The sequence below is a fragment of the Stenella coeruleoalba genome, assembly GCF_951394435.1.
Source record: "Stenella coeruleoalba genome assembly, chromosome: 13".
Classification (NCBI taxonomy): Eukaryota; Metazoa; Chordata; class Mammalia; order Artiodactyla; family Delphinidae; genus Stenella; species Stenella coeruleoalba.
The window spans coordinates 3,760,030-3,773,997 of NC_137159.1; positions in this window are offsets into that span (position 1 = coordinate 3,760,030).

Sequence of the window (13,968 nt, forward strand, 5' to 3'; positions counted from 1 at the left end):
GCCCCTACACAATCACAGTCTCTTCGCCAAAAAATCCCAGGCCAAAGTGGTCACTTCTTAAAAATCAATGAACCTACATCATAATCACCCAAACTCCATAGTGTACATTAGGTTTGTTCTTAGTGTTGTACCTTCTGCGGGTTTTGACAGCTGCATAATGACATAACTCCACCATTACAGTATTATTATACAGAATAGTTTCACTGCTCTAAAGATCCTCTGGGCTCTATTTCTCCCTCTCCCAACCCCAACCCTTGGCAACCACTGATCTTTTTATTATCTCCAAAGCTTTGCTTTTTTTCCAGAATGTCATACAATTAGAATCAGGTAGCATGTAGCTTTTTCAGATCGGCTTCTTTCACTTAGTAAAATGCCTTGACATTCTTCTATGTCTTTTCATGATTCGTTAGCACAGTTCTTTTTAGCACTGAATAATATTCCTTTGTCTGGATGTACCACAGTTTATTTATCTACTTTCCTACTGAAGGATATCTTGGTTTCTTCCAACTCTGGGTAATTATGAACAAAAGTGCTGTTAAATTGGTATGTGGGTTTTTTGTGTGGGCATAAGTTTTTAACTCATTTGGGTAGGTACCAAAGAGTGTTACTGCTGGGTTGTATGATAAATGTAGGTTTTGTTTTGTAAGAAACTGCCATATTACCTTCCAAAGTGGCTGCACCATTTTGCATTTCCACCAGCGACGAATGAGCGTTCCTGTTGCTCCACATCCTTGCCAGCTTGTGGTGCAGTCAGTGTTTTGAATTTTAGCCATTCTAATGGGTATTTAGTGGTATCTCATTGTTGTTTAAACTTTCAATTCTATAACGCTGTGTGATGTTGAGCATCTTTTTATGTGCTTATTTGCTATCTGTATATCTTCTTTGGTATCTGTTAATGTCTTTTGCCCATTTTTAAAAATTCAGGGGACTTCTCTGGTGGTACAGTGGTTAAGAATCCGCCTACCAATGCAGGGAACACTGGTTCTATCCCTGGTCCAGGAAGGTCCCACATGCCGTGGAGCAACAAATCCTGTGCACCACAACTACGGAACTTGAGCTCTAGAGACTCTGAGCCACAACTACGGAGCCCATATGCCACAACTACTGAAGCCCATGAGCCTAGAGCCCGTGCTCTGCAACAAGAGAAGCCACTGCAATGAGAAGCCCACACATTGCAACAAAGAGTAGCCCCCACTCGCTGCAACTAGAGAAAGCCCGCATGCAGCAACAAAGACCCAATGCAGCCAAAAAAAAAAAAAAAAATTAAAGAAAAAAATCAAGTAGTTCATTTTCTTGTCATTAAGTTTTAAGAGTTCTTTGGATATTTTAGATAACAGTCCTTTATCAAGTGTGCTATTTGCAAATATTTTATCCCAGTCTGTGTCTTGTCTTCTCATTGTCTTGGCAGTGTCTTTAACAGATGGAAACATTTTAATTTTAATGAAGTTCAACTTATCAATTTTTTTTTCATGGATCATGCCTTTGGTGTTGTATCTAAAAAATCATTATCAAACTCAAGGTCATATAGATTTTTTCCTCTGTTATCTTCTAGGAGTTTTATAGTTTTTCATTGTACATTTGATCTATGATCTATTTTGAGTTAATTTTTGTGAAGGGTGTAAGGTTTGTGTCTAGATTCCTTCCATGCATGTGGATGACCAGTTGTTCTAGTGCCTTTGGTGGAAAGACTGCCTTTGCTCCCTTGTCAAAAATAGATTGACTGTATTTGCATGGGTCTATTTCTGGCCTCTCTATTCTGTTCCATTGATCTATCATTCTTTCACCAATATCACATTGTCTAGATTACTGTAGCTTTATAGTAAGTCTTTGAGTCACAGGTAGTATTAGTTCTTTGACTGTTTCTCTCATTCAATATAGTGTTGGCTATTCTGGATATTTGCTTTTAAACTTTAGAATCAGTTTGTTGATGTCCACAAAATAATTTACTGGAATTTCTACTGGGATTGCATTAAATCTATAAATCAAGTTGAGAGGAAGTGACAACTTAAAAATACTGAGTCTTCTTATCCATTACTGTGGAATTTATTTACCTTGTTTTTCTTTGTGATTTCTTTCATCAAAGTTTTGTTGTTTCCTCATATAGATCTTATACATATTTTGTAGATTTATACCTAAGTATTTATTTTGGTGGGGTGCTAATGTAAACAGTATTGTGTTTTTAATTTCAAATCCTGAGATAATTGTTTTTATATAGGAAAGCTATTGGCTCTTGTGTATTAAGCTTACACTCTTCAATCTTACTATAATTGATTAATACTTCCAGGTTTTCTGTTTTCTTTGTTGTTAATTCGTTGGAGTTCTCTATGTAGACAATCATGTCATGTGCTAACAAAGACAGTTTTATGTCTTCCTTCCCAATCTCCGTATATTTTATTTCCTTCTCTTGTCTTATTATATTAGGAAAGTTTTCATGTAGGGTGTTGAAAAGGAGTGGTAAGGAGGGGCATTCTTGCTTTGTTCTTGATCTTAATGCACAAGCTTCTGGTTTCTCACCATTAAGTATTATGTTGGCTGTAGGGTTTTGTTCTGTTTGTTTGTTTGCTTGATCTTTTTGTTTGTTTCTTTGTGTTTTTGGTAGATGTTCTTTATCAAGTTGAGAAAGTTCCCTTCTGTTCCTAATTTGTTGAGTTTTGGTTTGTTTTTTGTTTTTTACAATGAATAGGTATTAAGCTTTGTCAAATGCTTTTTAATACATCTAACTGATACAATAATTTTATTTTTTATTTATCCCATTTCATTTTTTATTTATTTAATGTTACTTATTATATGAATTAATTTTTGAAATTTTTTTTTTTTGGCCATGCCACACAGCATGTGGGATCTTAGTTCCCTGACCAGGGATCAAACCCTCACCCCTTGCAGGGGAAGTGTGGAGTCTTAACCACTGGATCACCAGGGAAATCCCAGTTTTGAATGTTGAACCAGCTTTACATACTTTTTTTTTTTTTTAAGATGTTGGGGGTAGGAGTTTATTAATTAATTAATTTATTTTTGCTGTGTTGGGTCTTCGTTTCTCTGTGAGGGCTTTCTCTAGTTGTGGCAAGCAGGGGCCACTCTTCATCACGGTGCACGGGCCTCTCACTATCACAGCCTCTCTTGTTGCGGAGCATAGGCTTCAGACGCACAGGTTCAGTAATTGTGGCTCACGGGCCTAGTCGCTCTGCGGCATGTGGGATCCTCCCAGACCAGGGCTCGAACCTGTGTCCCCTGCATTAGCAGGCAGATTCTCAACCACTGCGCCACCAGGGAAACCCCTAGCTTTACATACTTTTAATGAATCCCATTTGATTGTGGGATTTGGTGGTTAATATTGAGTATACATTGTTGGATCTGATTTTCTAATGCTTAGATGAGGAGTTTTGAATCTATGTTCTTGAGAAATATTGGTCTGTAGTTTTCCTGTAATGTCTTTGTCTGGTTTGCGTATACAGTTTTTATTTTACACTGGATATTGCAGTTGATGCTACGAGGTTCAGCAAATGGAAATTTTTTATACAGATTTATACTGTGATCTCTGACTTGCCCTCTTAGAGTGACCACACTGCTTTGTTTGGGCAAGTTCTTCCAGGCAGAAATGTGTGGGTAGTGTAGTAACCACATAGTGTGTCTTCCTCCACTCTGCTGCCTAGTTTTCAGCTTCTGAAAATAGTTGTTTTATATATTTTGTCCAGTGTTAGAGTTGTTTATAAAGAGAAGTTATTTCAATATCTGTTACTCTGTCATGGTCAGAATCAGGAGTCCGAGGCTTTATTTTAAGTCTTTTCTTGGCATTAAGTCTTGAACCTTTGAACTACATTTCTTAAGACCAAATTAAAAATGCAAAATTTTTTTTTAAAAAGTCAAAACACTGCATGCTCATTTACTTAAATGTTTTGTAACACCTGGATCTTCAGCCCTTCCTTTTCTCCAAATCTGCAAATGCTAATTTAATCTGAGCTCTTCATCTCCAACGAAAAAATTTTAAAAGCCAATCTAATGTCCAATATTAGTAAAACTGGATAAAACTATGTATGCATTTTTGTTGAAGTAGAAATAGCTACAAAATCTGGGAGTTCTTTTCAAAGATCAAGAAATCTCTAGTTATGGAAACACAAAACAAAACAAACCATCTTTACAAGGATATGATGCTTGATTACTGGTACTTTACTACTTAGATGTGCTTTTCTATGCTTACAGCCCACTTTATAATATGTTCATACAAGTATAATTTTAGGGAAAGATACAAATGTCATTTCAACTTTTTATCAGTGTTGGTAAAGAAGTTTCCAGAATGATATGAAAATGGATCCAGGTGACAAGGTCTAGCCTCTCTTGTACGACATCATGATATGGCTGTGCTCATAATCTCTTCCCCTGAGTACAATTTCTGATATGGGACAGGAGAGGCACCTCCATTACATGGAAAATTACAGGCTTGGGTGAAAGCTGCACTTTGTATCATTCTTCGAGGAGACCTGGGTGAAGAACTTGTAGTTTTATTACTAATAAACCCCCCCCCACCCCCCCAAATTGCATGACTTGCTTGAACTCTATTTCAAATTTGTTTTTAAAACTGTATGCTGCTCCCCAATCCTATGGCAATAATTCACAATAATGTGGTACTATACAATAAATAAAACCATTGTATGTTTACAGATCATTTTTTTTTTTTTTAGTGGAGAAAGTCTTGCCTGTGCAGATAGCCAAGGGCCACCACTAGGAAGGCAATGAGTAAAGTGGAAATCCTGTGCTTACCTGCCCTGTGGCTCAGGCCAGCAAGGGTCAGTGAACTCCCCTTCATTTCCTCTTCTGTTCTCTGACCCCATCTGTTTGAAGAGCACCTTAGGGACGGTATCAATTTCCTTATGCTAGCAAAAACCACCCGGAAGGATCCATTTTCTCAAGCTGTAATTCCCCACTGTCCTCTATGTGTAAGTCTATATGTTTACATGATTGTCATGTATACATCATAATTTCATTGGAACAAAAATCTCAATTTGTAAATATAAGTAAAGCAAAAATTCTGCTACTGCCACCCAGACAGCGGGCAGACACCTTTATAAGATGGTTTGTTCTGACAATCAGTATCTCCTTCATATCAATCTAGAATTATGACACTCTTGGGAGAAAATTGGTTATCACTAATGTTGTTGCTGAAATGCATCCTTGGTTTACCAGTGTGAAATAGAAATGCAGAGACAAGAGCTTGGGGTGAAGTAGAAAATAATAGTTTCATTGCTTTACCAGGCAAAGGGGGCCACAGCGAGCTAATGCCCACAAGACTATGTGTCCTGACCTGAAGGAGGTAGGGAGGAGTTTTATAGCGTTTAAGGAGCAGGGCGTGGTCAGCTCGTGGACACTCTTCTGATTGGTCAGTGGTGGGGTAATCAGGAGTCAGCATCGTCAACCTTCTGGTTCCAACAGGTCTGGGGTCTCAGTGCTCATGGGCAGCAGACAGTTAACTTCTCCCACCTGGAGGGGGTTTCAGTATCTGCAAAACAGTTCAAAGGACATGGCTCTGAATATTCTCTAGAGTCCTTGAGGAGGAACTAAAGGTCCTTGATTTTGTTTAATGGCTAAAGTATTATTATTTTGTCTTGCTTGACTGTTTTCCTTTCTTTCTGCATTTTCTCACTTCTCTGATTAAATTTATTCTTTGACTAAAATTTTTCTACAGACAAAAGGCAGGTGGAGGACACAGGGTACGGGGGTCTGTTCTGAGAAGGCCTCATAGGGTCCTGCTCAGTACAAGGTAAATGCAGAATCAGTGGGAGAACTGTCAGCAAAAATATTCACTACTTTCCAGGTCACAGGAAAATTTAAAAAAAAAAAGAAATCTTTCTTATGTAGAAGAAAGCTTATGCACACATTTCTATGCTATAGCTTTTGAATACTTTAATTTTTTGGATGTGTCATGAACACATGGGCTCGAATTTTTGAACCCATTCCTCTCATTCATTTTAGCTCTCCAATTGTGCTTCTGTTGGAATATATTATACTCTATGTCAGGACCTTTGCACTTACTATGGGTGAAGAAGATGTGGCACGTATATACAATGGAATATTACTCAGCCATAAAAAGAAATGACATTGAGTTATTTGTAGTGAGGTGGATGGACATAGATTCTGTCATACAGAGTGAAATAACTCAGAAAGAGAAAAACAAGTACCGTATGCTAACACATATATATGGAATCTAAAAAAAAAAAAATGGTCCGATGAACCTAGGGGCAGGACAAGAATAAAGACGCAGATGTAGAGAATGGACTTGAGGACATGGGGAAGGGGAAGGGTAAGCTGGGATGAAGTGAGAGAGTAGCACGGACATATATACACTACTAAACGTAAAATAGATAGCTAGTGGGAAGCAGCCGCATAGCACGGGGAGATCAGCTCGGTGCTTTGCGACCACCTAGAGGAGTGGGATAGGGAGGGTGGGAAGGAGACGCAAGAGGGAGGGGATATGGGAATATACGTATACATATAGCTGATTCACTTTGTTATACAGCACTGTAAAGCAGTTATACTCCAATAAAGATGTTAAAAGAAAAGAAGTGTCAACTTCTCTCTTTTTTATCCTTGAAAGCTTAGTTCAAATGTCATTTCTGCAGGAAAGTCTCTCCTGACCAGTCTCTCCCTTTACATATCTTTAAAAACATGGTTTGCATTTTCTATTTATAGATTTGTGTTTTTATGTGATGAATTCCTGTTTCTACCACGGATTGTACGCTTCATGAGGGCTGAGACTTTGTATCTTTTGCTCACTATTTTATTCTTGGGAACTAGTGCAATGCGTAACACAGAGTAGGCCCTCCATGGATGAATGCATTTCTAAGGTTACAAATATTTAAAAATGAAGTTTCTCTTGCATTCATAATTCCTTAAGTAAACTGGGTCTTTATTTCCTCTTTCTTTCTTTTTTTTTCCCCCGTCTTGGTTCCTCCTGTTATTCTTTTCTTCCATTCTCTGACTTCCATAGAAGACTCTGAGTTGGACTTCTCAAAAGGTAGGAGATGGGGATATCTTAAAGAGTAGGTCTTGTCTATAGAGACAAAAAATTTATTAGGTTTAATTCCACCTTAAACTACTCCAACAGAAAACTTCAAGAACTAGAATCTAAGATCTAGAATGCAGATTCATATTTCTTCACAAATTTATAGCCATTTTCTAGGACAGTGCCTGACAGGTAATACTAGGGGTTCACCACGTATTTGTTAAATGAATAAAACAATGAAATAGGCAGAAGAATGTTAACATTGAACCACTGTGCTCTCACTGGCTTATAAAATTTACTCTTTTAGTTAACTCCTTTAATAAAAATTAGTTGGAACCTTTTGCCAGAAATCTTTGAATTGTACTAGTGGGTGTAAAAAATCAGATGACTTCCTGCAACTTCAGCAGCTGCCATGCCCAGAAACTTACTGCTCTGAAAAGTTTCTAATAAGGTATATGAAAGTATTTGACACTAAATGCTTCTAACACAGCTAAGTTTCTAATAGTTAGCTGTTTCATCATATTAGAAGACAAGGCATCTTAAAGACTCAAAATTGTATCAATGCTCCCCAATCTATTTAATCTCTGGGTAGTTCATGCAGTTATCATGGTGGGAGGAACCTACATTTCTATGTTATTTTCCATCTTCCTTTATTTGTATAAAGAACTTCTAAAGGGTAGAACTTATGTTTTAAAAATGAGTAATGGGGGCTTCCCTGGTGGCGCAGTGGTTGAGAGTCCTCCTGCCGATGCAGGGGACACGGGTTCGTGCCCCGGTCCGGGAGGATCCCATATGCCGCGGAGTGGCTGGGCCCATGAGCCATGGCCGCTGAGCCTGCGCGTCTGGAGTCTGTGCTCCGCAATGGGAGAGGCTACAACAGTGAGAGGCCCACGTACTGCAAAAAGAAAAAAACAAAAAAAAGAGTAATGAACATATGCATCCCTAATGCTATTACTTATTTAGTAATTTCTTCACCACCTTAGATTGAAATGTTAAGCTTTAGTAATGTAGCAGCAGTAATTATTTGTGTTGGCCAGGAAGTGCACAGTTCATGGGGAATACTGAATCACTTGAAAAGTTGGATTGGCCAATCTTTCTAGAAATCTGCTTCAACGGAGATACCAAGTCATTCTTTGCAGTTGACATATATTTGTTGAGGATGTTGTAGCAGGTGATAATCACTTGAATAGGGCACCTAGTCACAAAATCCTTCTTCTCCAGTAAGAAAAAATGTGGACACTTTGTTAGAAAACCATAGGCAATCTTTGTCTTGTAAAGTAATTAAAATTTTTTTTTCATTTTCTTCAATATGGACTTTATTGTTTTTAATTAATAATCTTTGTTATTTCAGAGCGGTTCCATGATTACAGAAAGACTGAGCAGAAAGTACAGAGGTCCCATAACCTTCTCCTATCTTCCCACCTTTGGTTTCCCTTATTATCATTTTGCATTGGTGTGAAACATTTGTTACAAGTGATGAGCCAATATTGATACACTATTATTAGCTAAAATCCATAGATGGCATTAAGGCTCATTTTTTGTGTTATATAGATCTACCGGTTTTGACAAATGTATAATGACATGTAGCCACCATTATGGTATCATACAAAATAGTTTCACTGCCCTAAAACCCTCTGTGCTCTACCGATTCATCCCTACCTCCCTCTAACCCCTGGCTACCACTGATCTTTTTACTATTTCCATAGTTTCACCTTTTCTAGAATGTCGTGTAGTCAGAATCTTACAGTATGTAGGTTTTTTAGATTGGCTTCTTTCTCTTAGTAATATGCGTTTATGACTCTTCCATGTCTTTTTGTGGCTTCATAGCTCATTTCTTCTTAGCACTGAATAATATTCGATGGTATGGATGCATACTTGTTTATCCATTCACCTACTGAAGGACATCTTGGTTACTTCAATTATGAATAAAACTGCTATAAATATCTGTGTGCAGGTTTTTGTGTGTTCATAAGTTTTCAACTCTTTTGGAAATCCCAAGGAGCTCAACTGCTGGATCAAATGGTAAACACACGTTTATTTTCCCAAGAAACAGCCAAACTGTCTTCCATTTTGAATTCCCACCCACAGTGAATGAGAGTTCCTTTTGCTTCACATTCTGCATTTGGAGTTGTCAGTGTTTTAGATTTTAGCCATTGTGATAAGTGTATACTGTATAAGTGTATAATGGTGTCTCATTAGTGTTTTAATTTGCAACTCTCTAATGGCATATGATATTGAGTAACTTTTCATATGCTTACTTGCTGCATAGTTTTAATGATTATAAAGTACTTCTAATATTTTTTGAGAGGGGACAGTATAAGACCTCGAATGATTGAGAAGACTCAGTATAGATTTTGGGGTCAAACTTCTTAGTCACTTCCTATTGAAAACTGTTGTATTTAGCGACTGTGTCACTAATTTGACAGGTACAATACAGTTTTTAAAATGTCAGACTCGATTGTGTGTCACCAGTCTCAGCTTTCAGTCTGTGCTTTTTCCTGTGAAAAATGCAAGAGCTGCATTGCCGCCCATGGTAATATGATGATTACCTCTCAGAGTAATAAAGGGGTTTTAAAATGAATGGCACCCTTTATGGGTTGATAATTCATGTTGGATAGCTTGTGAGTGACCTGTCTGCTCATTTCCTTACTACTGTCCAGCTTATGTAGGCCTATCAGGCCTGGAAATGCTGCATGACTTTGACCTCAGTGATGAAAGAGGTATATTCTCAGAGAACTGAACCCCAGCATGCCTGGTCCATAACCTCTGTATCCAGCTACCTACACTGATCTCAAAATGTTATAAATGAGATTGTCACTGAGAAGCATTCAATTTTTGTATTAAAGTTTCATTTGGACATCTTGCTTCCCTGAGGAAAGGTGTGACACATTTGAGTAGGTTTCTCTGTGAAACTGTATAATTTTATTTCCTAGTGATTTTAGGAATGAGGTTAAACTATGCTGGCAGAGTTTAAATGCTCTATGACTTGGATTAAAAGCACACCCAGGTCACTTCCTGCCTTGTGATTCTTTCAAAGTAGCTTTTATATTTGAATGTCACTCCTGTGCACTGTGTTTAAATAGCAGAGTTCATAACTTCTTGATTATCTTAAGAATTATTTAAAAAAAGTTATAGGATAAACAAGAGTAAAAGGGATTGAAGCTCATCTTTCAGTCCCAAGAAACACCTGACATGGTTTATTCTTCTAGCAGAGCTAAAGGCTCTTAAAATATTCCTGGCAGACCGTTGTTCTTAAAAAAACATTTACCATCCCTTGTCAAAAATAAATCAAATCATGCTAATCTTTACATGCACTTAAAAAGGGACCCAAATTACGAGATGGTTTTATATACCAGATTACTCCAAATATTGCCTCTCTCTTGAAAGAGAGGATAAAAATGAAACAAATATCAAAAAAGTAAATTGTTCGCTTTTATTGCAATCATTTTCTCTTCTATAGAGATAATTAAATATAGCTTAAGAGACAAAAGTGTGAGAGTCAGAGATAGACAGTGATTTCAAAGACCAGAATTTAATGTTTGCTTGCAAGATAGACCTATTAAAGACACACTATCAATAACATGTCAACTTTAGTTTATATTATAACTGCCAAGATGACCTAAAACGGATACTAAATGTGAAAACAGACTATTCTCTCTTAGGACTGACTATAACCTAGTGCTTTTTTAGTAAATTAAACTTTATTGAAGCAATTGTATTGTTAGTGATAATTCAATTTCCTTTTCCCCACGTTCCATTTTTGTCTTTGGAAAAGCGGTCATCTGTTTTATATATATATATTTTAAGGATGTGGAGTGGAAGATGGGCTTAAGCTAAAAATAGTAATATTAATACAGATTTGATGCAGTCAGAACAGTTAACCAAATAGTTTAAAATATAGCTGGGAAATTTAAAGAAAACATTTAAGAGAAAGGACTACAGAAGACCCACAAATATAAGCTATGTACCGACATGTTTTCAACTTTCTCAAGCATAAATAAGGTGGCGTTTGCACCCAAGATCTTGAAGAAAAACACACACATGTACAAGCACAAACACACACACACAGAAGAAAAAAATAAGCAAGGAAATTCTTTCCAATCGTTGGCTTCATGAATACAACTGCTCTCCTGTTCCTGAAGCTGTTACTCGCCAAATAAAACATCACGATTCCACTAGGAAATGGCCAGCTAAACAGAAAATGCCATGAATCTGCTGCTGATGAATATACAGGCTTCTGCATGAAGTGCCCTGTGTCGAAAATTGTTATAGAGGCTTTTTTGTTGTTTTGGACATTCCCAGTACTGGTTGCTCAGTGTTATGTAAATGACAAATGACTCGAAAAAATACTGGCATAGGAAATCAGTTTCCTCGTGAAAGGATCAAAACAGGTTCAACTGCCATCTGAATGCAGCTTCTTAATATCTAAGAGATGTTTGTAATCTTTGGTGAATTTGGATATTGTTTTATTAAAGCAGCATGAATTTACCTAGATGGATCGTCAAGGGGAAAAAAATCCAGAAACATGGGTTAGAGCCTTTTTGTTTATTCTTCACATGGACCAGATTTAGTTTTATTTGTACCTGCAAATAAAAGGTTGAGAATTTTGTGACCAGGTGAATCAACATGACAGATAGGTTGTATATTCATCTTTTTTCTGTTGATAGGTCCTATAATTGATTCTGTAAAGTATTCCTCATGGTGAAAAGATTCATTAGTACCTTTTCTCTTTTTGCAAAAGTTGTCCATCCTCCTTTTCGTAAGAGTTTAAAATGTATTTTAATGTGTTATATCGAATAATTTTATTTATCATTGTCAAATATTCCAGATTTGCACAAAATACTGAAAATAACAGACTCATATGCAACCACTGCCTGTATCAAACAAATGTTAACAAAAAATAAATATTGTATTTTTTAAATGGTTGAAAAATAAAGTTAAAAAATACTTGAACAAAGTAGCCACTGTTTTTTAATACCCTAGTCCCACATCCAGGAAAGAAGGTGAAATTAAAAACATAGACACCTTCCAATGAGAATGACATTTAACCACACAAAAATGAATTACTACAAACCTTAAAATAATATGAACTGTAAGGGGAGGATGGAAAACTTTATATTGGAAGTTCTTTCAGTTGAAAATATCTAATATGTAGGTGAGGAACTCAACTATTTAACTTGAAGATTTGTTTTGCAAATCTAAAAAGTAGGCATTTTTAAAAAGTTTCCCTATATCATATCTTCTAAGTAGAACTACATCAGAACATATTTTTCTTGTCCAGATTTTGTATTTGTTGCTTTGATTAAGTGAATTTTAAATACAAAGCTGTCAAAGCAAGGGAAGTCTCCATATTTAAGAGATTGTTAGTTGAGAGAGGTTACTAGCTTGGTAAAGATTTGACAACTGAGACCAGGCAATTATTCTTCATGTTTCTTGGTCCACCCCTGAGGAGTATCTTCAATGTCACACATTTTTGACATGTCCAAACCACAAAAGGACACCCATTTCATTTTGTTAGTGCTGCCTCTTGATGACTTAAATATAGATTATCCAGCTTATCTGCTCTTTATTACGTTTGACTGTGAATGACTTGAACTTTTTACCAATTTCCAGTCTATCCTCAAAGCTGAAACACATGACTTATGACTGGGATTATTTGAAAGAATACAGTTACACAAAAAAGATTTTAGAATGCTTGAAGCGATAGTAGCATATTTGAAATATATATATTTGATATATATATATATATATATATATAAAGTATATATATATCAGATATGTACATATTACCTTACAATGACTAATTGGAAGAGGGCAACGATCATTTATATATTTGCTCATTTATTCAATGGACATGTAGGGAAATGAAGACGAAGATGCAATTCCCAGCAGAATTCTACAGTCACATGGCTGGACAAATGAAGTGTCATGAGTTCATGAAGAAACTTACTCGATACTACAATCATCTGTGGGACTCCGCTGACCCTGCCTTAGCCTTCCCTCTGTCCGGCAAGTTTCTTTGCTGACCTTCACATGCTGTTCTCCCCCCAGCCCGTCTGCCTTTGATTGCCCTCTGCCTTGCTGGACAGTCTTTCCAACATGCTTTCTAATTATCCCAATGCTTCCTAATCCCCTTACCAACATTAGGTCACACTTGGTCCACAAAACCTTCCCCAGTTTCTCTGACTCCTATTTTCTTTGTTATCTAAATTCCTTCAGGACATTCTGCTCAGCACTGGTGGATTCAGTGTCTGGAATCCTTGTCTGTGCAGGTGTGACATAGCCTTCTCCCCCAGAAAACAAAACAAAACAAACAAACAAAACACCCAAACAAAACTACTTAATTACTCGAAACTTAGAATTTAATATTAACTTTTGTTTAAATAAAATGACAACCTAATCAAGTTATACTTTTTAAAAAAATATTGTCAGAACTTACTGTATAGCACAGGGAACTATATTCAATATCTTGTAATAACCTATAATGGAAAAGAATAAAAAAAGGAATATAGGGCTTCCCTGGTGGCGCAGTGGTTGAGAGTCCGCCTGCCGATGCAGGGGATGTGGGTTCATGCCCTGGTCCAGGAAGATCCCACCAAGGAATCTATTTGGTGATGGAACAACATATGACTTATATCGGTGTCATAGTGAAGAAACAAAGAAGAATTCATAAAGAAGTTCTTTATCAAAAACCTGTTTGTGTCAGGTACTATGCTAGATTCTGGGATAGATAAAATGGGGGTACGATAAGATGACACTCATGGAAAAATGAGGGTCAGGGACTAGCAGAATTTTGTAACTCATTTACTGACTATGAGGTTGTGATAACATCCAGAACCAATACACCTTCACTCTCTTTCAACCCAAGTCTTTCTTTCTCCATAGAGCCTGACCCTGCACCACAGACCCCACTGAATTGCTCTTTTCTTTGACCTCCATTTAAACTGATGTGTTTTACCTCTCCTGGTCCCTTC